The sequence below is a fragment of the Sturnira hondurensis genome, unplaced genomic scaffold, assembly GCF_014824575.4.
Source record: "Sturnira hondurensis isolate 20B ecotype Veracruz unplaced genomic scaffold, ASM1482457v3 Scaffold0000867, whole genome shotgun sequence".
Classification (NCBI taxonomy): domain Eukaryota; kingdom Metazoa; phylum Chordata; class Mammalia; order Chiroptera; family Phyllostomidae; genus Sturnira; species Sturnira hondurensis.
In genome coordinates, this window is record NW_028073498.1 from 2,239,774 (window position 1) to 2,267,011 (window position 27,238).

At 40.6% G+C, this 27,238-nt stretch overlaps 1 protein-coding gene across 3 annotated transcripts in view; it reads right to left on the minus strand.

Moving 5' to 3' along the window:
• The window catches only part of TMCC1 (transmembrane and coiled-coil domain family 1), a 191,050-nt gene extending 164,149 nt beyond the window's left edge, over window positions 1-26,901 (minus strand). The window contains exons 1-3 of one of the 3 annotated variants that reach the window (XM_037051085.1): window positions 26,795-26,901; window positions 9,795-10,047; window positions 842-901 (exon numbers count right to left, since the gene is read on the minus strand). The gene's annotated coding sequence lies outside the window, so the exon portion shown is untranslated. Of the gene's footprint in view, window positions 1-841; window positions 902-9,794; window positions 10,051-26,794 lie in introns of all 3 variants that reach the window. The other 2 variants (XM_037051081.1, XM_037051084.1) reach the window with 2 other exon arrangements.
• Window positions 26,902-27,238: the final 337 nt, after the last annotated feature.

Genomic DNA, 27,238 nt, shown 5'->3' on the forward strand with positions numbered 1-27,238 from the left:
CTCAGTATTGCTAGCTGTCAAGAGAGATGCAAATTAAAACCACAATGAGATACCACTTTTACACTGGTCAGAATGGCCATCATAAACAAAGCAATAAACAAGTGTCAGAGAGGTTGTGGAGAAGAGGGGACCCTAATCCATTGTTGGTGGGATTGCAGACCAGTATAACCACTGTGGAAAACAGTATGGAATTTTCTCAGAAAACTAAAAATGGACCTGCCTTTTGACCCAGCAATTCCACTGCTGGGATTATATCCTAAGAACCCTAAAACACCAATCCAAAAGAACCTATGCACCCCAATGTTCATAGCAGCACATTTTACAATAGCCAAGAGCTGGAAGCAACCTAGGTGCCCGTCAGTAAATGAATGGATCAAAAAACTATAGTACATTTACACAATGGAATTCTACGCAGCAGAAAGAAAGAAGGAGCTCCTATCTTTTGCAACAGCATGGATGGAACTGGAAAGCATCATGCTATGTGAAATAAGCCAGGCGGTGAAACACAGATAACCATATGACCTCACCTTTAACAGGAACCTAATCAACAAAACAAACAAATAAGCAAACCAAAGACACTGAAATTAAGTACAGGCTGACAGTGACCAGAGGGGAGAGGGGAGGGAATTTCAGGGGAAAGGGGGAAGGGTTTGCAGGAACAAGTATAAAGGACACATGGATAATAATGGGGATAGGAGGGGGTGTGGAAATGGGAAGAAGGTGGGGGGGGCACTGGGGGACTGGGGGGAAAAGGCAGAAAACTACTTGGTAGACAATTAAAATAAAAAAATCAGAAAAAATTAAGTAACAAGCACACAGCTGGCATTCAACGAATACTTACTAACTCAATCGTAGGTCTGAATATACATCCTTGATTTTTGGCTTTCTAATCCTCCTTTGCCTCCAAATTGCCATATACCAAAAAAAATATACATTATTTTGGTTTTTATTTTACTAGCAAATATTAGGCCATCTAGAAAAATCTGGAGGTTGGTAAACATTGACATCAATCTTAAATTTAAGTTGATTTTACTTTTAAATGGCCAAGTGTATCATCTCATTTCAGGACCACAAGAAACAAAAGGCTAATTACTAAAACCCTGGGAAAGAAACAGTTATTTTTGTAAAGTAAAAGAGAAAAAGGCAATTGTTACTTCAGAATACTTGAAAGAGCAATGCAAATCTGTCTAGCTACAAAAAGATATTAAGCAAACTCTAAATAAAATCAGATTAGAAATTTGACAATCATAACACTATACTTCTTCAGTATACTTACATTCATTGTCAAAACATGACATATTTAAAATATGGGGAAAATACATGAACATTTTGAAAAAGTTTGGTCAACCAGCCAATTTTTTCTAAACCTACTCAAGAAAACAATTTTTTTAAAAACTACAGCTTAACTACTTTTCTGAACCTGACCTATACCGCACATTGTACCATTTAGAGATATATAGGACTGGAAAATGATCAGTCATTCTATGAAGCTCCCACTCTTCATCTTTGGGTAGCCATCACCTTTGGGTAGGTGCTAAGAAATGTGCTTATTGATCTGTATCTAGTGGCAAACTAGTGCGAACAGAAAAATCTAAGGTAACTACCAGAGTAAAGAACAGATGGCCAAAAAATAACTGAAGCAGAGAGTGGGTTATTTCATAATACTCGCCCTTTCAGCCTATCCAATGACTATGTATTTCTATTCAAGAAATTAACTTCAAGGCCATACTGAAACTAAATTTTAAAAAAGGAGGGGGAGGGGGCTGAGAATGAATTAAGTCACTAAATCAAAGCTAGAAGGGATTCTAATCATTTTAAAGATGACAAATGAGATTCTAATTAGGTCACACAGGTAGCTGATAGCAGAGGCTAGAACTGAAGCTTCTAATCCTAAAAAAGCAACAGATATTTACCGAGTGCTAGATGCTATGTCAGACAAGTGCCCACTCTTCTGTCCCACGACATTTCCCATAGATGCTCAAAAACATTTAAAACTTACATTTTCTTTAAGCCATTTCTACATTAGGACACGACAGTATTCACATGTCTAACAAGCATGTTAAAATAAGCTGAGAAAAAAAACGTTAAAGCAGGAAAGAATTTGGAATTCCCAACGATTCACCCTTCCAGTCCTGGCTAAAAAAAATTGCACACTATGGCCCTGACTAGTATGGCTCAATGGGTTGGGCATCATCCCACTAACGGAAAGGTTGCTGGTTGGAGTCCTGGTCAGGACACATGCCTGGATTATTGGCCAGGTACCTGGATTTTGGGGGTGTACTGATCGATGTTTCTCTGGCACATCCATGTTTCTCTCCCTCTCATTTTCCCTCCCTCCTCTCTAAAAATAAATAGATAAAATCTTTTAAAAATGCACATGATGTTATTTACTATTAAAAAGAATAAGACCAGCCCTGGCTGGTGTGGCTCAGTGGACTGAGCTCGGGCATGAGAACCGCACGATTGCAGTTCGATTCCCAGTCAGGGCACATGCCTGGGTTGCAGGCCAGTTCCCAGCAGGGGACTCATGAGAGGCAACCATACACACATTGATATTTCTGTCCTTCTCTCCTTCCCTTCCCCTCTAAAGATAAGTAAATAAAATTTTTTAAAAAAGACCAAAGACATCTCTACCCAAATTTCATGACCCAATAGTTTGAGAAAATAAGCCTTATCCTATTGGGAAAATGATCTGTTTTTGTCACATCACACTAAAAAATTAGCTCTGTCACAGGATTAAAGTACAGCCATCTGAGGACAAAAGTCTAGGCAGAAAAAGAAACAATACTGAAATTTGATACAGACCCCTCAGGAATATGGCATTTAGCTATTTCAATGGCACCTTTTATCTACGGATTTCAAAAAAAATGTTATTTACATTCCCAAGAATCAAAACCATGGCCCAATAAAGAAACATATCAATGACCTAAAGGAAATTCAACACTGATGTTCTGAACTCAGCCCTCTGCTCTAAAAACAAGATCTAGTTTTATGTAATAGTAGTGTGGTATAAAAAGAAATATATATTTGGTCTTTGTCCCTAGTTCCTGGTATGGAACTCCCAAAACCCTTAGAATTTCCTGAGGGATAAGTTTCTTGTTATTTGGAAGAAATCCCTTTCAAACATACCTGGGTTTATGCTAATAAGATGACTCTTGGTGGGCTCCAAGACAGCTCCAGAATGGGAGCTGGTTGCCAAAGGAAACAAGCACAGGAGGAGTAAGAAGGTTGGAACTTTCATGCTCTGCCTCCAATGTGGGAAAGCCCAAGAGGCTGGAGACTGAGTTAATCACAAACTCCAGAGATTTAACCTATCATTCCTACTTCACAGAACCTCCACAAACCGCCCCCCCCCCCACAAAGGAGTTCAGAAAGCTTCTGGATGATGAGTACCTAAACTTCCCACACCTTGCCCTATGCATCTCCTATATTTGGCTGATTCTGAGTTGTATCCCTCATAATAAACCTGTAAACTTGGTAAAGCGGTTTTTCCCAGTTTTGTGAGTCATCCTAGGGAATTATCAAACTTGAGGAGGGGGTCATGAGAATCCCAAATTTGTAGTGAAACCAAAATTTGTTATGAATTACAGGTGGCTCAGAGCTTGCAATGGGCATCTACAATGGGGGTAGTCTTGTGGAACTGAGCCCTTAAACTTGCAGGATCCGACACTAACTACAGGTAGAGTTGATACAGGGTGTAGCCAAGGGGGGGAGGGGCCCAGAAAAGATTTGGAATGGTGTCCAGAACTCAAAGTGTACAGGAATATTGGAGGAAATATTAAGATGTCCTCACCTCCCCCCCAAGGTGTCAGTTGGGGGAAGGGAAGAATGGAGCAGGGCCATTGAGAGCTGTTTTGCATAGCAACAATTTTGCAGCTAACCTCTGGAATGGTCATTTAACATATCTATAACCTTTAACTGGTTTCATAGATATGTTAAAGAGCTGTGGCCAAGTTTTAGGCCAGGGAGAAGTGAGTGGCGGCTAACCAGGCTGGAACCGGGGCTGCTTCTCTGACAGAGTGCCTGCGAGAGAGGTATGTGCCTTTAGCAGAGTGAGGACCCCCTCTAGGCCAGGTGAGGGGGAGAGCCACGCTATTTAGGAAGATGTAGACCCCTGTAGCCATTAGGAGGGAGAGCCGAGCGGTTTCAGCAGAGTGCAGACCCCCTCTTGGCCAGGTGAAAGGGAAAACCACGCAGCTTTGCCAGAATGGAGATCCCTGCGGCCAGGTGAAGAAGAAAGACGCGCTTTTGGTGGAGTGCGACTTTGGTAGAAGAGGCCCACGCGGCTTTGGGGTGCTCCCTTTGGCTGAGTGGCCTGGAAAGCAGGAGAGACTTTGACTAGGACTTGGTACAAAGAACTCTTGCCAGTGAAAGGTGCCACATGACTTTGGATTAATTGGAGATCCTGCCTGGACAGGCAGGCAACACAGCTCACAGTGCCGGCGACCTGAAAAACGGACGTGTGCCCTTTTCCTGATTTACGGTACCTGGAGTTGGGACAGTGGGAGAAGGGAGCGCTGTGTGTGTGTGTAGGTGTATACCCTTAAAGACTTTAATATTTTAAGGAAGGCATTAGGCCTGAATAGCATTAAATAAATATTTTGTTTCCTTTTCACAAATCTCTGGCATTGAGAAATGTCTTTCCAATTGGTGGCGGACAGAAGAGCCCTATAGATATTAGTGTACCGTCCTTGGGAGGGGCCTCTGTTTTCTGAAGCAGTTTTTGGCATCCCTCGGTGGGCCAAGTATTGCTCCACCCCCCTCGGACCCTTGTTCGGTAACAGAGTCAGAACTGAATTGAATTATTTGGACACTCACTTGATGTTACAGAAAAAGACAACTGGTTCAATTGGTATGGTGTGAGAAAAAATACACTCCATACCAGTAATTAATTCCTATTCTATATGTACCAGTAATACACACCATACCAGTAATTAATTCCTATTCTATACTCGTAAAGCTTGGAGATACAAATGAATTTGCTGATATAAACTCCCAATTTAACTTGCCCCACATGAAGACCCCCCAAAACTAAAGCAATGTTGCAAAGTGATACTGATACAGGGTGCAGCCAAGGGGGAGACCAGAAAAGATCTGGAATGGTGTCCAGAACTCAAAGTATACAGGAATATTGGAGGAAATATTATGATGTCCTCGCCCCCTCCCCCCCCCAGGTATCAGTTGGGGGAAGGGATGAATGGAGCAGGGCCATTGAGAGCTGTTTTGCATAGCAACAGTTTTGCAGCTAACCTCAGGAATGGTCCTTTAACATATATATAGCATTTAACTGGTTTCATAGATATGTTAAATAGCTGTGGCCAAGTTTTGGGGCCAGGGAGAAGTGAGTGGCAGCTACCCAGGAGGGAACTGGGGCTGCTTCTCTGAGAGAGTGCCTGCAGGAGAGCCATGTGGCTTCAGCAGAGTGAGGACCCTCTCTTGGCCAGGTGAGGGGGAGAGACATGCTATTTAGGAAGATGTAGACCCCGGTAGCCATTAGGAGAGAGAGCCATGCGGTTTCAGCAGAGTGCAGACCCCCTCTTGGCCAGGTGAAAGGGAAGACCACGCAGCTTTGCCAGAATGGAGATCCCTGCAGTCAGGTGAAGAAGAAAGACGCGCTTTCGGTGGAGTGCGGCTTTGGTAGAAGAAGCCCACGCGGCTTTGGGGTGCTCCCTTTGGCTGAGTGGCCTGGAAAGCAGGAGAGACTTTGACTGGAACTTGGTACAAAGAACTCCTGCCAGTGAAAGGTGCTGCATGACTTTGGATTAGTTGGAGATCCTGCCTAGACAAACGACACAGCTCACAGTGCCAGCAACCTGAAAAACGGACGTGTGCTCTTTTCCTGATTTACGGTACCCGAAGTTGGGACAGTGGGAGAAGGGAGCGCTGTGTGTGTGTGTGTGTGTGTGTGTGTGTGTAGGTGTATACCCTTAAAGACTTTAATATTTTAAGGAAGGCATTAGGCCTGAATAGCATTAAATAAACATTTTGTTTCCTTTTCACAAATCTCTGGCATTGAGAGATGTCTTTCCAATTGGCGGCGGACAGAAGAGCCCTATAGATATTAGTGTACCGTCCTTGGGAGGGGCCCCTGTTTTCTGAAGCAGTTTTTGGTATCCCTCGGTGGGCCAAGTATTGCCCCCCTCGGACCCTTTGTTCAGTAACAATACTAATAATAATTAGCATTCACTTACGCCATCTATGTGCCAGGTACTAACAACCTTAAGATAAATTATTTCCAGGGTATATAACTCTAAAATGTAGATATTGCCCCTAACAAAAGATGTGAAAATTGAATTTCCCACTGCACACAAAAAGTGGCAAAGCTAAAGACTAAACCTAGTTTTAACACATATATTCCTACATTATAGCCAGCTTTATTTTATTATTTGTATAAAATTATAAACTCCATAACAATCCTTCAGGATAACATGTCCCAAATTATGCCCTTGAAAGACTTGTCTTAAGTGATGCTCTGTTGCAGCACCCTGGCCAGTGTGGCTCAGTTGTTTTAAGCACCATTCTATAAAATGGAATGTCGCGGGTTTGATTCCCAGTCAGGGAACATGTCTAAGTTGTAGGTTCAGTCCCCGTCAGGGGCATATACATACAAGAGACAACCAATAGATGTTCCTCTCTCAAATCGATGTTTCTCTCCCTCCCTCTCCTCTCTTTTCCTTCTCTCTAAAATCAATAAGCATGTCCTCAAGTGAGGATTAGGGGAAAAAAACAAAAAAGAGATGCCTTGTTGAAAAAAATAACATAAGACCTCTAAATTCTAATCCACTCCAGGGTTAACTAAAGTTATCCAACCTCTTCTGTTTCAACTCACTCTCTTAGTGGTATCATCCAGAATCCTGGCTTTAAATACAATGTGTTTGAGGCCCTGGCTGGTGTAGCTCAGTGGATTGAGCACGGGCCTGCAAACCAAAGGATCATGGTTCCATTCCCAGTCAGGGCACATGCCTGGGTTGCAGGCCAGTTCCCAGCAAGGGACACATGAGAGGCAACCATACACTGATACTTCTCTCCCTCTCTCCTTCCCTTCCCCTCTAAAGATAAATAAATAAAATCTTTAAAAACTTAAAAATACAATCTGTTTGACACTGCCACCAAGAGGTAAACCCCTAGCAGATCCTTTCTTCTGAATTCCAGACTCATAAACCCAACTATCTATCCAACACCTCTATTAAGTCTAACAGGCATCTATAACATAGTATGTTCAAAACTAAGCTACTGTTCTTTCTTTCCGCCCTGGTTCCTCTTTCAGGTTTCCCCATCTCAATAAATGGCAGTGGCATCCTTCCAGGAACTCGAGCAAGAACCCTGGAGTCGTCCTTAACTCCTTCCTTTCTTTCCCAACACACACTCAATCTATCAGCAAAGCTAGCTGTCTTTACTTGAAAAATATATCCAGAATTGGACCATGTGTCACCATATTCTCTGCTACCCCTAGTGAAAACTGTCATCTTCTCTCACAGCTGGATTACAGCAAAAGCCTCCTAACTGCTTTTCTTGCTTTTGCCCTTGCCCAGTCCACCACCAGTCTACCCAACATGGCAGCCACAGTAATGATAATGTCAAAATGGAAATCACATCATATCATATCTCTGCCCAAAACCCTCCAAAGACTTCCCATTTCACTCAGCTTAAGTCCTGAAAAGGAACAACGGGATAAGCAGCAACTGGGAGCTTATCAGAAATGGGCCCCACCTCAGATCTACAAAATGACAGATCGGAATTTTAACAAGAACACCCTAGTTTATAGGCAAATTAACGTTTGAAAAGTATTTGCATAAAGCAACACAATATAAGCACCCATCCTCCTCAACCCTTGCCATTCCTCAGGCAAGCTTCATTGTCTCAGGACATTTGCACTTGCCATCTGTAATGGCTGGAATGCTTTTCTCTTATATCCTCTCACCTCTTTCAAGATTTTATTGAAAGGTTATCTCATCTATGAGGCTGTCTGTGAATACTCAGTCCCTCCCCTCAATATACCCTATTCCTCTTTCCTACTTTTATTTGTCTCATTAGATCTTGTCATCATAGGTTAAAAAACTGCATGTTTACTTATTTATCTTGTCTCGTCTATCTCCCCATATAATATATAAAATAAGCTCTATGAAGACAGAGATTTCTGTCAGTTTTCTTACCCAGTGCCCAGACTCGATTATTTTTAAATGCATAAAACAACAAATAAGGTTCCTCTTCAAAATACCATCCAATAGATTGAGTAAAATGGTTCCTTACCACACAAACTGATGTTTTCTCAGCATCACATTCAACAAATCTACTTTTTAAAATACACTGTGCCCTACCTAGGCACTGTAAACACTACTATTCACCCATGATTAAGGATAGAAATTTAAAAATCTTATTCATGACGGGACTGCATCATCAAAAAGTTTGCAGAAATAAAAACTGAGTCTTTGAGTTAAAAGAGAGATGCTTACAGCTCTCCACAATGCAAAAACAATCCTTTATATCAGAGACTTTCAACCTTTTCCATCTCATAGCACGCAAAAACTACTCACTAAAATTTTGCGGCACACCAAAAAAATATGTATTTTTTGCCAACCTGACAAAAAAAGGTATAATTTTGATTGATTTACAAAAAAAAAATAATAGTAATTACCTACTCTTTTAGTTCCAAAGTTACTTTTTTAAAAAAATCAGGTGCCTGGATTTGTATATAATGATCTCTGACACCAAATATTAACCAATCAGACACAACCTAATTATACAACATGACCAATAAGATGTACATCTACTATATAACCTATATATTTATGGTTCAGACAGGGCATTCATACTGGATGACTACTGTTGTGCTGGCTGTTGCCATTATTTTATTTGACAATCTAAGGGAACAAAGGTCAGTGTCCCTGACAAAATAGTCAGGTATTGCACGTTTTAAAAATTCTTGCAGCACACCAGCTGAATATTGCTGCTTTACAGCAACAAAATAGTCTTCTATATAAAATTTTCTCATCTGATCCTCAATAATCCCTAGAAGTCTTTGTAAAGCAAATAACAAAAAGCCCATTTTAGAGGTGAGAAAACATACTTTAACTCTCAAAGCATGACAGAAATAATGTCAAAACTGGGACTGAAGTCCTTTATTTCTACAATATTTCTCCTCTTGCAAATGGTATTGAAAGAGACTATAAAATCATAAAAGCCATATATTATGATGAAGACACTAAGCTTACCCAAACTGTTTATAATGTCTATACAGAATGAGAACAAACAGTTCAACAGAGTCACAATCTCACCTTGAGGAATGAAACTTCAATTTTCTTCCTGTTACTTATTAAGTCTAACCCAAGGTCCAATGACATTTAGGAAGAATTTTAAAAATTAGTTGTTATAGCCCTGGCCAGTGTGGCTCAGTTGGCTGGGCATCATCCTGCAAACCAAAAGGTCCCAGGTTCAATTCCCAATCAGGGCACATGCCTGTGTTGCAGGTCCAATCCACTGTTGGGGAACATGGGAGAGGCAACCAATAGATGTCTCTCTCTCACCTCGTTGTTTCTCTCCCTCCCTTTCTCCCTCCTTTCCTCCCTCTCTAGAATCAATAAAAAATATTTTTAATTAGTTGTTATAATGTACATCAAGAAAGTTCTTACTAAGCTATGACAATTGCTAGAAAAAAGAGAGAATAATAGAAAAGATGGGGCAAGTGAACTGAGAACTAAGCTCTATTGAGGAAAGAGTCAAGGTTATAATATTATATTATTACTTCTCTCCATGCCTAAGTGATGCAATTTTGCAATAAAAGAAAAAAAGCATACCTCCTCAAAATCCCAGCACAACAGCTTTCCTTTTCTTTGCATAGATGAGGATGAAAAGTTGTAATCCAAAATGTTTCCCAAGAAGTTATTTTTTAAAAAGACATAGAAATAGAAGATCCATATGAAAAGAGGTCCAATGTGGGAGGATAGAGACTGTGTCTTCTAAATCTTGTTATCGAGAGCAGCTGTTCACCAAGTGTCAGCATCTGAAGAAAGTACTAACTGTGGTTATGTCTTCTCGAGACAGCAATACCTGCTGGGACAAAGGAGCAAGAGAAGGAGAAGAAATACTACTGAATATAAACGACTGGCTCGCAAACAATTACCAGTCATTAGTCTTGAAATTTTTCAAGTTGGTATTGGTGAACATTAAAAGATCACATGGAAGTAAATACAAGTGGGCCAACCAACTGACAGTGGGGTTATCAATGGCAATAGCAGTCAAAGGTACACTTCAGCAGGTGATCCAGACCTGATTCATGATAAAGAAGCAGCACAGTAAAATATAAAAATCTATTTCATTTTTTGCAAGATGATACAATCATACACAGATAAATATTAGGTAGTCTGCCAAATAGACCAAACAGCCTTATAAAATAAATACTGTATAACTACTAATGAAGATGTCTATGTCAGCAGACTATATAGAATAATCATACAAAAATATATATGGAGGTCTGGAAGAAAAACAAAGTTAATGTGGAAATGAAGAGACATCAAAGCTAATGTGACATTTTGGGTGGTTTTGTGTACTCTTGTTAGCTATCTTACAGATTTAGGAATGTTATACTTGGGCAAACAATTAAGGCAACACTTCTCAATACCTGCCAAATCACTGCATTTCCACCAAACTGGAAATAATAGAATACAGGGTGGGGCAAAAGTAGGTTTACAGTTGTTCATATGGAAAGTACAATAATTAATAAGTAATAACACATACAAGAATAAACTGTTTGCCCTGGTGTGGCTCAGTGGATTGAGCACAAGCCTGTGAACCAAAATGTCACAGGTTTGATTCCCAGTCAGGGCACATGCCTAGGTTGCAGGCCAGGTCCCAGCTGGGGGCATGCAAGAGGCAACCAATCGATGTATCTCTCACACATCAATGTTTCTCTCCCTCATTCTCTCCCTCCACTCCCATCCCTCTAAAATAAGTAAATAAAATCTTTAATAATAAAAGATGATATTTGTACAAAAAAGAATAAACTGTTTTGCACAACACAACTGTAAAACTACTTTTGCCCAATACTGTATATAGTGGACTGAAATGGAATACAATGATGGGGTTAACAGCAGATAAAACAATGCAGAAGAAAAGATTAGTGAGATGTAAAGACATAAGATTAAAACTATACAAAATGAAACCTGGAATACAAGAAGTCGGAGAAAAAGAGCAGAGCATCACTGAGCTATGGGGTAAACTCAAGGAGCTAATAATACGTATGTAATTGGAATCTTGAGAGAAGGAAGAAAGGATTTGAAAAAATAATACCCCCAAATTTTCCAACTTGCTGAAAACTATAAACCCAAAGATCCAAGAAACTCAACAAACACAAAGCACAGAAACCTGAAGAAAATTCCAACTCTACCTAGGAGTCATAAAATTCAAACCACTTAAAACCAGACATAAGGGAAAAAATATTAAAAGCAGCCAGAAGAATACAGAATGGAGAAAGTATTTGCAAATCATGTATTTTATAAGTAATTATTATCCAGAATATGGAAAGAGTTCTACAATTCAACCACAAAAAATGAACAACCCAATTAAAAATGGGCAGAGGACTTCCAGGCAAGGTGGCAGCACAGATAAATGTAGTACCTGCTTCCTACCACTACCACATCACAATCACAACTAAACTACATATAACCACCACCATTCAGAACTCCTTCAAATCTGGCTGAATGGAAGTCCTACAACTAGGGAATTTAAAAAAGCCACATCAACAATGGTAGGAGGGGCAGAAGTATGTAACAAGCTGGTCCCACACCTAGGTGTGGAGGATAAAAACCAGGAGGGATATCTTGGGGGTGGAGGTCCCCCCTAAAAAGCAAGCAGTCCCATCCCCACACCAGGACTGCTATCCTAGGATTCCAGTGCCAGGAAGAGAGGTCTCCATAACTTCTGGCTGTAAAAACCAGCAAGGACTGAGGCTGAGGGAAATAAGAGGTTTCTGGAGACCAAAGCAGCTCCTCTTAAAGGGCCTGGGCACAGACTCACTAAGACTCACTCCCTCTGAACTCCAGTGCTGGACAGCAGCTAGAAAGGCACCAGGGAAATACGAGGAGGAACTGAATTGTCTCAAATCAGGGCAAGAGCTGGAGGAACAGAGATCTCCCAGAGGGAAGTGCTGGCAGAGGACATTGTTCTTTTTCTAAGACCCTACCCCCAAATCCCAGAGGGCAGGCACCATATCTCAGTCTCCATCACCCTGGCTAATACCCTTAATTAACCTGACCTGGTGATTCCAAGAGGCTCTGACAACTTTCAGGCCCACCCATGTCCTTTCCAGCTTTGGCTCATGCTTCAGATTTTCCTAACATCTCTCAAACAGGCAGCAACTGGCCTCAGTGTACTTCATAACCTCTCCTAAGTGGCTCCAGGCCCTGCCACTAGCAGCAGCTGACCTTGGTTCACAGATCAGCCTCACCTGAGTACCTCCAAGCCCAGCATAACTAGTAGCCATCTGCAGGTCGCTTGGTAGTTCATCCCAGGTGGCTCTGAGTAGAAAACGAGCAGTGTCTGACCTTGTCCTGCCTGCTCCTCCTGGGAGGCCTAAGAGCCAGTGGAAAGCTTCAGATCATGTCAAAGCTTCACCACCCAACCATCTCCACATGCAACACAATCAATGGGTAGACTCAGAACCACAGTGAAGGAAGTCCTGCTTAGTGGGGTGGGCCCCTGCCCAGCTGATCCTCTACAGTGGTCAGAGGTCATAGCCAGTCTTTACAGTTGATTATCCTGGGGATAAATCCCTCCCATTGATGTGACAGTAGCAATCAAGGCTCAACTACAAGAGGATATACCCAGCCTACAAGAGGAAAGGGATGTACCTCCAGTACTGAACATGGGTAATCAAGGAGGCTATGCCACTGATCAGGATACCCACTACTGGGTTGGCCAAAAAGGCTGTCACATCTTTTCTGTAAAATAAAAGACCCATTTTTCATTTCCAACAATAACTTTATTGATTTGGACATTATGAATATGGCTACCTCCTGCTGTTGGCTTCTAGTGGGTAGAGGCCAGGGGTGCTGCTAAACATTGCCCACAGCAAAGAATTATTTGGCCAAAATGGCAACAGTACCAAGAAACTTCACAAAGCACTTTTGACACATTCTATCAGTCATAGCATCTTCTCCATACACTGCACAAACCTTTTTTTGTGTTTCTGTTACATTTTTACCTTTCTTGAAATAATAAAGCATAATATGCCCAAAATGCTGCATAATTTCTTTCATCTTCAATATTAAAATGGATGCACAAAAATTCACCAATTTTGATAAGTTTTTTTAAACACACACTGATATGACAGCTGTCACAATAAAATCTAACAAAATTGTTTCAGATGAAGTTAAAGACAACTAAGCAATACTAGGGCCATCATATGGAAAAAACCTAATGGACTCTTTGGCCAACCCAACACATTAGGCCATTCCACCGAGCCTGGGAGATTTCAAAATTCTACCTAACATATAGAAAAAAAACATGAAGAGGCTACAAAAATAAAGAGACAAAGAAATGTCCCAAATGAAAAAAACAGAAAAAAAAACCTCCAGAAAAAGAACTAAACCAAATGGAGACAAGCAATCTACTAGATGCAGAGTTCAAAACACTGGTATAATCTAAGTATGCTCAATGATCTTAATGAGAAGCTCAACAGCATACAAAAGAACTAGTCAGAAATGAAGGATACACTAACTGAAAGGAAGAATCATTTACAGGGAATCAGTAGTAGAGTAGAAGAAGCCAAAAATCAAATCAGCAATTTGGAAGATAAGGAAGCAACAAACACCCAGTAAGAACAGCAAAAAGGAAAAAAGAGGCCTGGCTGACGTGGCTCAGTGGATTAAGAGCCAGCATGCAAACCAAAGGGTCACTGGTTCAATTCCCAGCCAGGGCACATGCCTGAGTTGCAGGCCAGGTCCCCGATAAGGAAGGCTTGAGAGACAACCACACACTGTTGTTTCTCTCCCTCTCTCCCTCCCTTCCCCTCTCTAAAAATAAATAAATAAAATCTTTAAAAAAGAATACAAAAAACGTCAAGCATACCAGCATTCATATTATGTGGGTGCTAGAAGGAAAAGAGAGAAAGCAACAGATTGAAAATCCTATTTTAAAAAAACAATAACAGAAAACTTCCATAACCTGGTGAAGGAAATAGACATACAAGGCCAGAAAGCACAGAGAGTCCCAAACAAGATGATTCCAAACTGGCCCACATCAAGACACATTATAATTAAAATGCAAAAGGTTAATGACAGAGATAGTAAAAGCAAGAGAAAAGCAGTTAGTTACCTATAAAGAAGCTCTTGTAAGATTATCAGCTGATTCCTCAGAGGAACTTTGCAGGCCAAAAGGGACTGGCAAGAAATACTCAAAGTGAAGAAAAGCAAGAACCTACAACCAAAATTACTCTATCCAGCAAAGCTATCATTTAGGACCCAAGGACAGATAAAGAGCTTCTTGGGGAAGAAAAAGCTAAGTGTTTATCCCCACAAAACCAGTATTATACAAATGTTAAAGGGTCTTCTCTAAGAAGAAAAAGAAGATAAAAAATGTAAACAATAAAATGTCAATAAATACATATCTATCACTAATTGAATATAAAAAGCCAAATAAATTAACAATTATAACAAAAACAGACTCATAGATACAGAGAACAGTTTCACAGTTGCCAGATGAAAAGGGGCTAGGAGGATGGGTAAAAAAGGTAAAGGGATTGGGAAGCACAAACTGGTTGTTACAGAATGTCATGGGAATGTAAAGTACAGCATAGAGAATATAGTCAATTATATTCTAGTAACCATGTAGGGTGTCAGATGGGTACAAGATTTATTGGGCTGATAACTTAGTTGTGTAATGTCTAAACACTGAGATATACATCTGAAACTGATATAATTATATATGTCAACTATAATTAAAAAATAAAAATGATATAAAAATAAAAAGGGGCAAAGGACTTAAATAGACATTTGTCCAATGAAGATATATGAATGACCAATTAGCATATGAAAGATGCTAAAGATCACTATTTATTAAGGAAAATGCAAATCAAAACCAGAGTGAGATACTAACCTCATACTCATTAGAATAATCACTATTAAAAAATAAATAAATAAGAATGTTAGCAAAAATGTGAAGAAATTGGAACCTTTATGCACTATTGGTGGAAATGCAAAACAGTACAGCTGCTGTGGAAAACAGTACAGTGGTTTCTCAAAATTGAAACATACAATTACCACACAATCTAGCCATTCTACTTCTGGGTATAGAGCCAAAAGAACTGAAAGCAGGCCCTGCCTAGTGTGGCTCAGTTGGTTGGAGCATCATCCCATAACCAAAAGGTTGTGGGTTTGATCCCTGGTCCAGGTACATACTATATCCCATCCGGACATGTACAGAAGGCTACCATTCGCTGCTTCTCTGTTGCATCCATGTCTCTCTCTCTCCCCATTCCTCTCTAAGAAACAAAGAAAAGAAATTATTCTCAGGTAAGGAAATAAATAAATGGTATCCATTTCTTAAAAGAAATTGAAAGCAGGATCTCAAAAAGATATTTGTACACCTATGTGTATAGCAGCAATAGCTAAAATGTGGACACAACCCAAATGTCCACTTGCAAAGGAATGGGTAAGACAAGAAGACAGCCAACTTCTCATTGGAAACAAAGACAGAAGACAGAGAACTGAAAGGAAAAGACTGTCAACTTAGACTTTAGACTTCTATAACCAGTAAAAATAACTTCTATAAATCAAGACAAATTAAAGACTTTTTCAGATGCTGAAAAGATTCATCACCAGCAAATCTATACAAGAAATGTTAAAAGAAATCTCTTTTTAAGATTTTATTTATTTTTAGAGAGAGGGAAAAGGAGAGAGAAAGAAAAGGAGAGAAACACCAATGTGTGGTTGCCCCTCATGTGCCCCTTACGGGGGACCTGGCCCGCAACCCAGGCATGTGCCCTGACTAGGAATCAAATCGGTGACCCTTTGCTTCACAATCTGGTGACACTCAATCCACTGAGCCACACCAGCCAGGGCAATAAGTTCTTTATTCAGAAGGAAAATATACCAGGTAGAAATCTGGGAGTATATGAAAAAATTAAGAATACTGAAAATGGTGTGAATAGACTACACATATACCACTTGACAGAGGCTTTTATTATAATGAGATGGCAAATTCATCCACATTATTAAAATAACGGAGGAAAAAAGCACTAACGAGAATTTCCATAATACGTCTTTCCAAATGTCTGTTAAAAAAAAAACTACCTTACTAGAACACATTTCCCATCACAACATTCCTGTAAGTTGGAGTTAATATTATCTTTTTACAAAAAGAGGCCCAAGATACAAACTAGTTGTCCAGTAATAGTGAGTCTTTTAGAAAAGTAAAATTAAAACCTTGGTTTCAGTCCCATGTTTATTACACAAACCCTTAAGTACTTGGGATAAAGTATGATAGTGGTTAATGTACAATTTATCTATTATCCATTGCTTCCAGGGAACCCTAAAGCCACTTAGAAGCAAGCAATAAAGACAGCAAAGATTGTTCGTTGCTTCGAAGAAGTCTGAAAAACATTAAGTTTAATCAAATTTGGTCAGGTTTCTCTAAACTGGCAAAATAAGAAAACTTTTGCCAAGTCTTCCTGAGAAAAATGAATTAATTAAAGCAAAGGGGTCAAAGCAAAAACTGCAAAACAAAGCTTCAGGACTGGGTACCAACAAGAAAAAGAAAACACTAATATTTAATGCCACTTCATTAGAGTCCAAACCTCGGAGGGAATGTGGTTAGTAAGAACAAAATCTCTGCAATATCACTGACGGCAAATAGATTACAGAATGGGAATCCTGCCTAATATCCCTCTGAATACATAAAGTTGAACATAATTCAGACACTCAGAGATTCCTTAAGACCACAAGCAGATCTGAGCCAACTTCACAGTGAAAGACTACTCACTACTCTCAGAAAGGTAACTGAACAACACACAACATAATTCAGGATATTCCTCTAACAGAATTCTAGGGGAAGGCTAGCTACTGTTACCCCATCTGGACCAAAAATTCTTTACTCTGTAATTATAATGGGAAAATTGTGTGATTTCAATATTCACTGATGCCACGACAAAGTAGCATTCTTTCAGGACTTTACCCCAAATGAGCCATTGGGTAACTTTCTTTTCAACATAAAATAAAATTTATCAAAAAATACATTAGTTATTAAGAGAATTTAAAACATGTGTTCAACAAAAACTGAACACATATGAATGTTCACAGCAGCATAATTCACAACAGCCAAAAAGTGAAAGGGCCTCTAATGCCCATCAACTGATAAATGAATAAACAGAATGTGGTATATCTATTCAATGGCTATTCAGCCATAAGAAAGAAATTAAGTACTGAAACATACTATAGCATGGATGAACCTAAAGAATATTAGGTAAAAGAAGCTAGAAACAAAAGGCCATATAATATGTGACCCCATTTAAATGAAATGTCCAAAATAGGCAAATCCATAGGAATAAAACTCAGGCCAATGATTGCCAAGGTTTAAGAAGAACTGCATAATGCATACAGAGTTTCGTTTCAGAGTGAAGAAAATGTTCTGCAATTAAATAGTGGTGGTGGTTGCACAAAATTGTGAAGGAACTAAAAACCTCTGAATTGTACATTTTAAATGGTTAAAATTATGATTTTTGTTATGTGAATTTTACCTCAATACAAAAATGCTTCCAAGTGTTAGCGGGTGCCTGTATTTCCCACTACTTAACAAAATGCTGTGTTCCTAAAAGTCATTAAAAAAACACTTTTAAAGCTCTGGCTGGTGTGACTCAGTGGAATGAATGCCAGCCTGTGAACCAAAAGGTCACAGGTTCAATTCCCAGTCAGGGCACATGCCTGGGTTGAGGGCCAGGTTCCTGGTTGGGGATGTGCAAGAGGGCAACCAGTGGATGTTTCTCTCTTGCACATCCATGTTTCTTTCCCTCTTTCCCCCTTCCTTTCCCCCTCTCTAAAAATAAATAAAATCTAAAAAATAAGTGTTTTTAAAAAATACTTTTTAAAATTTAATATTCTGGAAAAGGCAAAACTGTAGAGATAGTAAACAGATCAGTGGTTGTTAGGGGCTAGTGTTGGGGGGTAGTTAAATAGGTGAGGTGCAAAATTTTTAGAGAAGTGAAACTATTCTATATGATACTATAATATATTAAAGGTTTGACAAAACTCATAAATTTAAAGCACAAAGAATAAATAATGTATGCAAATTTAAATAATAATTTAAGAAGTAAAGGGATCTCAGCATGGAATGCAGAATGTAACAAAACAATCTAAATGTATTACAAATATGAAACCACCTCACAGAGGAGGTAGAAGAATATGGTGCTTGGATTGAGCGCGGGGCTGCAAACCAGAGGATCGCGGTTCGATTCCCAGCCAGGGCACATGCCTGGGTTGCAGGCCGGTTCCCTGCAGGCCAACTCCCAGCAGGGGATGCACAAAAGGCAACCATACATTGATGTTTCTCTCCCTCTCTCCTTCCCATCTAAAGATAAATAAATAAATAAAACCTTTAAAAAAAAAAAGAATATGGTGCTGACCTAGGTAATGTTGGAAATGAGTGGCATCTATAAGACTAAAGAGAAAACAAAGGATCTATGAGCACTATACTCTAGATGATGTATGTAACTGTTTCCCACAGGGGCACAGATTAACCATTCCAAAAACACTGTATATATATACTGGACTTGAAGAAATAGGTAAATGAATGGCCAAATTTCTTATTCGTAAAGTGAAAGAGGTTAGAAGGATCAGTGTGTTAAGGAATGAGAATTGGAGCTACCAGAATGAATTCATGTTTAGCTTATTTTACAGACAAATGGTTATATACAGAACTATTTATAGATATTATGTATATACACAGGTTAACATATACACATGTATCTCCTTGCTAACTAACTCAGAGAGCCTAGAAGCAACAATACTCTAGTAGCAACTAGCACACTTAGCACCCAGATCTTGGTTTCTAATACCATTTTCCAGTAAGAGTAACTAGGGCTCCTTGGAAACATGACCAATCACAAAAGATGAGCCAGAAGCATTTTATGTTGTCAGAAACAAAAGTACTCATGCACACACATAATCATTGGAGTATGTCAAAGGGAAAGGATATAGCAGCCAGCTGAAAAAGCTCCCAATGACCAAAGCTGGAACAATTTGAGCAAAGAAATTTATGTAGATACTCCACTCTTAGGGAGGTGGAACATCACTCATTAAGTGTAGGCTTTGCATAGTGACTTTACTCTAAGAGTACAGAGAGGTAAGAACAAAAGGGTAACTTTACAGTGAAGAAAACAAATACTACCTCAAGCCAGGTTAATCAATGTTAACATTAACACTGATAAGTCCTATCAATAATAAATACTCAATATGTGATAAGAATGACACTTTACCTCTGTGGTCTTCCTTTCAAAATCACATTACCTCAATCTAACCCTTACAAAAACATCAGAAAAATCCCAGTTGAAGGACTTTGTACAAAAATGCCTGATCAGTTATTTTCAAAATTGCCAATGTTATTAAAAACAAGGAAAATCTGAGAAATTGTCACAACCAACAAGAGCTAAGGAGACATAATTATTAAATGTAATGTGGTATCCTAAATGAGATCCTGGAACCAAAAAAGGTCATTAGGAAAAAACTGTGGAATCTGAAGCAAGTACAGACTTAGTAATAATGTATCAATATCGGTATATTATGACAAATGTACCACACACTAATGTAAGAAGTTAGAAACAAAGGCAACTGAGTGTGAGACAGGAATTTTCTGTACTACTTTCACAGTAATTCAGCAAATCTAACAGGTCAAAAATTAAAATTTTATTTTAAATTTTTATTTTTTAATTATAAAGTATTTATGATCTATTACATACCTAAAATTTCACTCAGTGCATTTGGACATAAAAGATACCTAAAACATGGTCTTGGCCCTCAATAAGTTTGTTGTCTCATTGTGAGGTAAGACAAATACTCATGAAAAAGTATAAAATACAAAATAAGGAAATATTAAATTGAAGCACAGTTAAAAGTATATTGGAAATACAGTCAAACCTTGGTTCTCAAACGTCTCCCATCGCAAACAATTTGGGTCCTGACCGCGCTGTTCACAGAAAAAAATGTCTGTTAACAAACAAAACATCAGTTCTTGACCTGACAACCCTTTCGTGCTCATAGAGTATTTCTAACAGAAAAAAAAGATTCAGTTTTCAAACAAATCGCTTGTTGAACAGCCTTCCAGAATAAATTAAGTTCAAGAACCAAGGTTCCACTGTATAGAGAATGTACAGAATTATGAAGGAAGGCTTCATCAAGAAGATGAAACCTGAGTGTGTACCTTGAACATACTTCAGGGTACCAAGTAAAAGGAATAATAAATTGGTACAGTTACAATAGCCAGAAGGGTGAAGGAAAAAAAAAAAAAAAACTAGAAGCAGCAAAAATATCTAGCCCTAAGAAAAGTGAAGACTCCAATGGGAGACATAATAGCAATATTCAAATACTTGAAGGATCACGAAGCAGAACTAAGAGTTACATCATATATACCCATTCAACTTACTAGCTGACCTTTGCTAAAATGTGACCACTCAGGGACACAGCTGTCAGAGAGTGACAGCTGTTCAGAAGAGTCACAACAGGAAATGTCAATGTAGAAAGGCAGGAAGCAGGTGGCCTAGTTCTTCTCTACAACTTTCCAAAGGGCAGTGTGCAGCATGTGAGTCCAACAAAGAACAAATTTAGACTCAAATCCTGCATTTATTAACCACTTACCATGTGCCAGGTGCTTCCTTATATATGATCTTATTTAATATTCACAACACATCTATAAACATTTATTAATGTAATAGAGGCTTAATGTAAAAATACAACAAAATAAACCCTGTAATGAAACAGGAACACATTAAAATTCTCCACCCTCTACCACTCTGATAGGGATTTGACAGATGTTTTAAAAAGCAAAATTGTTAGAAGGCCTACATATCTACATAATACTTTATTTCCTCTTGCTCCTTCCTTCAGTCAAGCTCAAAGTCTCTCACTCTGTGGAGTCCATAAGAATGATATACAATTATACATCATGCGCACTGTACTTTTTAAGCAATGTAAGGGATTTTCAAGTATAGCTTTCATTTTACGTGATTTTTGTCTCATGCAATGACTTTGGAACCAACCCTGGGAATGCGGTGCAACCCCACTGCAGACTTACTCCATGTACGTAGTAGCACCATGGGAAGGAGGTAGAGAGGTTGATTCCTAACAACATGAAGAACACTCTAACAATCAGAGCTACCTAAAAAGAGCATAAGTTACCTCAAAGTAATAATGTTTCTGTCATTAAAGGTGTTCAAATAGAGGCTGAAAAATCACTGGGAACATTTTAGAAGAGCAACTGGGTAAGTTGAGATCTCTTCCAAATCTAGAGAGCAACTGTGTAAGTTGAGATCTCTTCCAAAGCTAGATTCTATTATGGGTAGACAGGAAGAAGACAATCTAGTTAAGAACAAAATAAAAAGAAAAGACACAAAGGAAAGAATAACATGGTATGTGGGGAACATAGGAGAAGCTCACTTTTACCTGCAGATCTTTGCACTTTCTGCTTCATCTGCCAGGAAAGCTTTTGCATCTTTTAGGCCACAATTCAAATATCTTCACTTTAGTGCAGCCTATTACTCTGACCAGTCACTCACTTGTCACATCAGCTTGTTTTATTTTCTTCATACTTCATATCAGGAGTCAGCAAACTTTTTTCTACGGAAGGATCAGACTACAGTCTGCAGGCCAAATCCAGCTTGCCCCACATTTTTGTATGGCCTTATAAAGTAAGAATGGTTTTTACATTTTTAAATGGTTGAAAAAATAAAAAGAATATTTTGTGATGTGGGCAAATTATATGAGAACTCAAATTTCAGTGTCCAAAGTTTAAGTAGAACATTGACAAACTTGTTTATACTGCCTGTGGCTGTTTCTGCACTAAAACAACAGACCTGAATAGCTGAAACAGAATACATAGCCCACATTTACTTTCTGGCCCTTTACAGAAAAAGTTTGCTAATTGCTGACTTTTTTTAAAAAGATTTAATTTATTTATCTTTAGAGGGGAAGGGAAGGAGAGAGGGAGAGAAACATCAATGTATGGTTGCCTCTCGTGCATCCCTTGCTGGGAACTAGCCTGCAACCCAGGCATGTGCCCTGACTAGGAATCGAACCCCGATCCTTTGGTTCGAAGGCCCGTGCTCAATCCACTGAGCTACGCCAGCCAGGGATAACTGCTGACTTTTTAGCATTACCTAATATTATCTTGTCCACTTGCTTATTTGTTATCCTCATTCTCACACACACAGAATAAAGTTCATTGAGGGCAAGGACCTTTGTCTGCTTTGTTCCCCCACTGTAGCCCAGTCCTTAGACGAAATCTTGGAACAAAATAAGGGCTCAACAAATATTTGATGAATAAATTAATGAGTGATCTAGGACTTCCGCCAAGATGGAGGCATAGGTGGAAACACTGTGCCTTCTCCTACAACCAAGTTTGAATACAACAAAGGTTTGGAGAACAAAGACACAGCCAAAAAACAGAAAACTGAATTATACGGAAGTCCGACTACAACCAACGGTTCAACGGGGACGGTAAAACGGGTGGAGCCAGCAGCAGAGCAGGGTCGGGCAGGAAAGATCCCCAGACCTAGGCACGCAAGTAGCCCAGACCCAGTCAGGGTGTGGGGCAGACTGACCTTGGTCGCACATTCGCGCACAGTGAGACGGACCACACAGGCCCCAGGGGGCGAACCCAGTGGTGGAGGGCTGACGGCGGTGGCACACTCGCGTGCAGTGGAACGAAACGCGTGGGCCTGGTATTGGTGGTGGCTGCGGCGCCGGGGCCGCGGCGGCAGGCGGCAGACGGGAAGCCATTGTCCCTCTTTGACCCCGCCCCCACATACAACGTCACAACCCAGCGACTTAGTTGCCCTGTTCTGGCGAACACTTTAGGGCTCTGATCCTGCTACGGAACAGGCACAAACAGCCCAAAAGATGGTGCAAGAAGAACTCAAAGTCCCAGAGCCAATAACTCTAAGGGACCAACAGATTGCCAGCCTCTCAGAAGCACAATTCAAGACACTATTTATCAGGATGCTCACAGAACTGGTAGATTATAGTCACAAATTAGAGGAACATATGAAGGCTAAACTAATTGAAATGAAGGGAGATGCACAGGAAACCAATAGTGATGGAAAGGAAACTGGGACTCAAATCAATGGAATGGACCAGAAGGACGAACAAAACATCCGACCAGAAAGGAATGAAGAAATGAGAATTCAAAACAATGAGGACAGGCTTAGGAACCTCCAGGACATCTTCAAACGTTCCAACATCCCGATTATAGGGGTACCAGAAGGGGGAAAGAAACAGCCACGAGTGGAAAACTTACTTGAACAAATAATAAAGGAGAACTTCCCCAGTCTGGCAAAGGAAATAGACTTCCAGGAAATCCAGGAGCTCAGAGAGTGCCAAAGAAGTTGGACCCAAGAAGGAACACACCAAGGCACATCATAATTACATTAGCTAGGATTAAAATGAAGGAGAGAATCCTAGGAGCAGCAAGAGATAAGGGGACAGTCACCTACAAAGGAGTACCCATCAGACTGTCAGCTGATTTCTCAAAAGAGACCTTACAGACAAGAAGGGGCTGGAAAGAAGCATTCCAAGTCATGAAATCCAAAGACCTACAGCCAAGATTGCTTTATCCAGCAAAACTTTCATTTAGAATGGAAGGACACACAAAGTGCTTCTCAGATAAGGTCAAGTTCAAGGAGTTCATCACCACCAAGCCCTTATTATATGAAATGCTAAAGGGACTTGTATAAGAAAAAGATGAAAAATATGAACAGTGAAAGGACAGCAAACTCACAGTTATTAACAACCACACCTAAAACAAAATCAAACCAAAAGGACAGCTAGATCAGGAGTGGAACCATAGAAATGAAGAACGCATGTAGGGTTAGCAACAGGGGAGTGGGAGGAGGAGAAGGGGGGAGAAGGTACAGAAAATAGCATAGACGGTAGGTAGAAAATAGATAGGGGGAGGGCAAGAATAGTGGGGGAAATATAGAATCTAAAGAACTTGAGATATGTGGTTATAAACTAAGGGGAGGAGAATGGTGGGGGAGGGAATGTGCAGGTGGAGGGGAATGAAGGGGGGGAATAGAACAACTGTAATAGTACAATCAATAAAATATATTTTAAAAAAATTAATGAGTGATCTATAAAAATCACATCAAGGAGTTTAAACTTTAGTCCTCAGCCATGACAGGTTTTGTACACAAGACGGGCATAAAAAAATCTTGCAGGCCCTGACCAGTAGCTCAGTTGGTTGGGTGTCATCCCACAAAGCAAAAAGTCACCAGTTCAATTCCTGATCAGGGCACATGCCTAGGTTGTGGGTTTGGACCCAGTCAGGGCACATAAGGGAGGCAACCATCATGAGATGTTTTTCGCCCTCCCTTCCCCTCTACGAATAAAAAAATTATTTAAAAAGAAGAAAAATTATTGCAGGAAAGAGGAATATAGTTCTTGCAAGCTATATTCTAGTAGAAAACAACTAGAGTAACAGTGGTTACCAACTAGTCCATATCATTGGGTTTCTTCATCAAATTGTACAGTTAGGGAGTGTGTGCACTCATAAAAGATTGTCTCAACTACTCAATGTGTTGAAACAGTCTGTCAGCTGACTATGTTATTTACCTTAAGATGCCAATACTCTGAGAAACCTCATCTCCTATACATTGTACACAGTACCCATACCATGCAGAATCTTAATGAATGTTTGTAATCTTAACAGATCTAGATCACATGCTAATGTTTCTAATATTTAAAATTTGCCTATGCTGCTAATCAGCAATATACTCTGTAAACAGCTGAAAACTCTTTGGAAATTAAAAGGTTACCACCCACAATTAAGAAGCAGGTTTTTAATCTTTCTATACTAGCCAGAGAGTGGGCGTGTGATTTCAAAAAAAAATGCAAGCCAACTTTGTTGGCAGAGGACAAGGTACTTTTGAGTTGCAAATCACATCTATAAGCATCATTTGTTATATACTAGTAAAACTACCACCTACTCAAAACTGGAGTCTCACCTTTTAAAAATTTTCAATTACAACTGACATTCAATAGTATTTTATGTTAGTTTTTTAGGTATACAGTGTAGTGGTTGGACAACTACATAATTTATGAAGTGATTTCACAATAATTCAATTACCCACCTGGCACCATACACAGCCATTACAGTATTACTGACTATATTTCCTATGCTGAACTTTAAATCCCCATGACTATTTTGTAACTACTAATTTATACATCTTAATCCCTTCACCTTTATCACCCTTTGGATGTTCACTCTCCTAATACAGTGGGGAAAAACTGTATCTACCTCCTGGAGGAATCCTGACTGTAACACATTAACATTTTCATAAGGTTGTCTCCTCCATGCTTTGCAACAATTTCTATGCACGGGTACTTCCAAAATAAGGATTTAATTAAAATCACTTCCAAAATTTAAGATACTGATCAGAAAACATAAACAAATCAAAGTTTTGTTTTATTTTAAAACAGCTACCTGCTTTTTAAGGCCTGGATGCCTTTTAAAAAATAATTAGCTAATTTAGGAAATCAGCCCTTTCATAGAGATGCTTATGGTACAGGTACCTCTGATGAGTATGTCAGACTTATAGCATCCATTTTGGATTAGTGTCTATGTGTTCATCTTCCTTTCCTCTGTGAGACGTCAGGTTGAAAAAGCAGCCTACAAAATCACTGGGTAAAGAATCTACCAAGACTAATGCATAAGGTGTCACCAAAAAAGGAGGGTAGAAATTAACCAACAGCTCAAGTGGGCTGCATTCAGAAACTCTGCTGCAGATTCAAGGAGGGGTGGGGGGAGAGGTCCTCACCATCAATGTTGTTAAGGAATGAATCAAACCAACCACTGGACAAAACTACACACACCTTTGCTTAGTCTGAAAAGGGGTATTTGCAAGCTGTAAAAGGATCTCTGGCCCTTTAGGGAAGGTGCGCCCATTTTCCCCTTCCTAAAAAGGTTAATAAAAGGCACTCAGAATCCAGCCAGCCTAGCCTCCCACCTTGCACCACCTATTCTCCCGATCCCAGTACAGCAGGTTCCTCCCCCCCTTAAACAAGTTCAAAACCAAAACAAAAGGTGCAAAACTGGTTTCAGGTGGCACTGACTGTGCCCTAGTGGCCAACTTCTGGGGACAAGGCCGAGCGAGGGCTCATAGGACCTCAGACCCCAAATCAAAGCTAGCCCCCAAACAGTCCCTCGGGCCTCGGCCCAACTCCTCACACGACCCTCCCTCTCCGCAGACCTGGAGATGGGGTGTTGGGAAAAGGGGCGAGGCGAGGGGGTTGGGGAGAGAAACCCCAGGGTCATAATGACAGCGGAACCAGCCGGGAAAGAAAAAGGCCGGGAGGGATGCTGGGGCGGGCGTGGGGGCGGGTCAAGTCCTAGGCCCAGGGATTAAGCCCCGAACTAGGACAACCGAGGGTCCAAGCCGTTCCAGGCCGCGAGTAGCAGACCGGGTTCCCGTCGGCAGGGCCGCCAGGCCACGCTCCCTACACAACTCTCCTCACCCGGGGCGGAGGGACGTGGAGGGGCCGTGAGTGAGTGCGAGGGACCGCGGCCGCAACCAGAGTTCAGAGCGGGGGCACTCACTCACCGGCCGGGAGTGGAGGAGCAGCCGGCGTCTCCGCCAGCGCCGTCGCTCGAGTTCAGGCGCCGGCTCTTGCCGCTGCAGCCGCCGCGCCGTGTCCATCCCACCCAGCCACCCTCCCTCCCGGCCCTCCCCCCACGCCACTTCAGCCGCCGCAGCCGCCTCAGCAGCCGCCACCGTCGATTCAGCCTCTGCGCGGGAGCGCGAACCGGCTTGAGTAGGCGACAGCGCGTGCGCCCGCCGCCACCGCCCACAACATCCGCCCCCGGCTGGCGGCGCACGCGCGGGGCTGTGGCGGGCGCGCGCACGCAGCAGAGGGGCGGAAACGGGCCCCCCCAAGGCGTGGCTCCGCCCCCAGCCCGCGTGCCCACCCTCGTGGTCTCCGGGTGGCTGAGCTGGGCAGTTGCAGGTGTGGCTGGACCTAGCCAAAGCTCCAGGAACCGAGGTCCT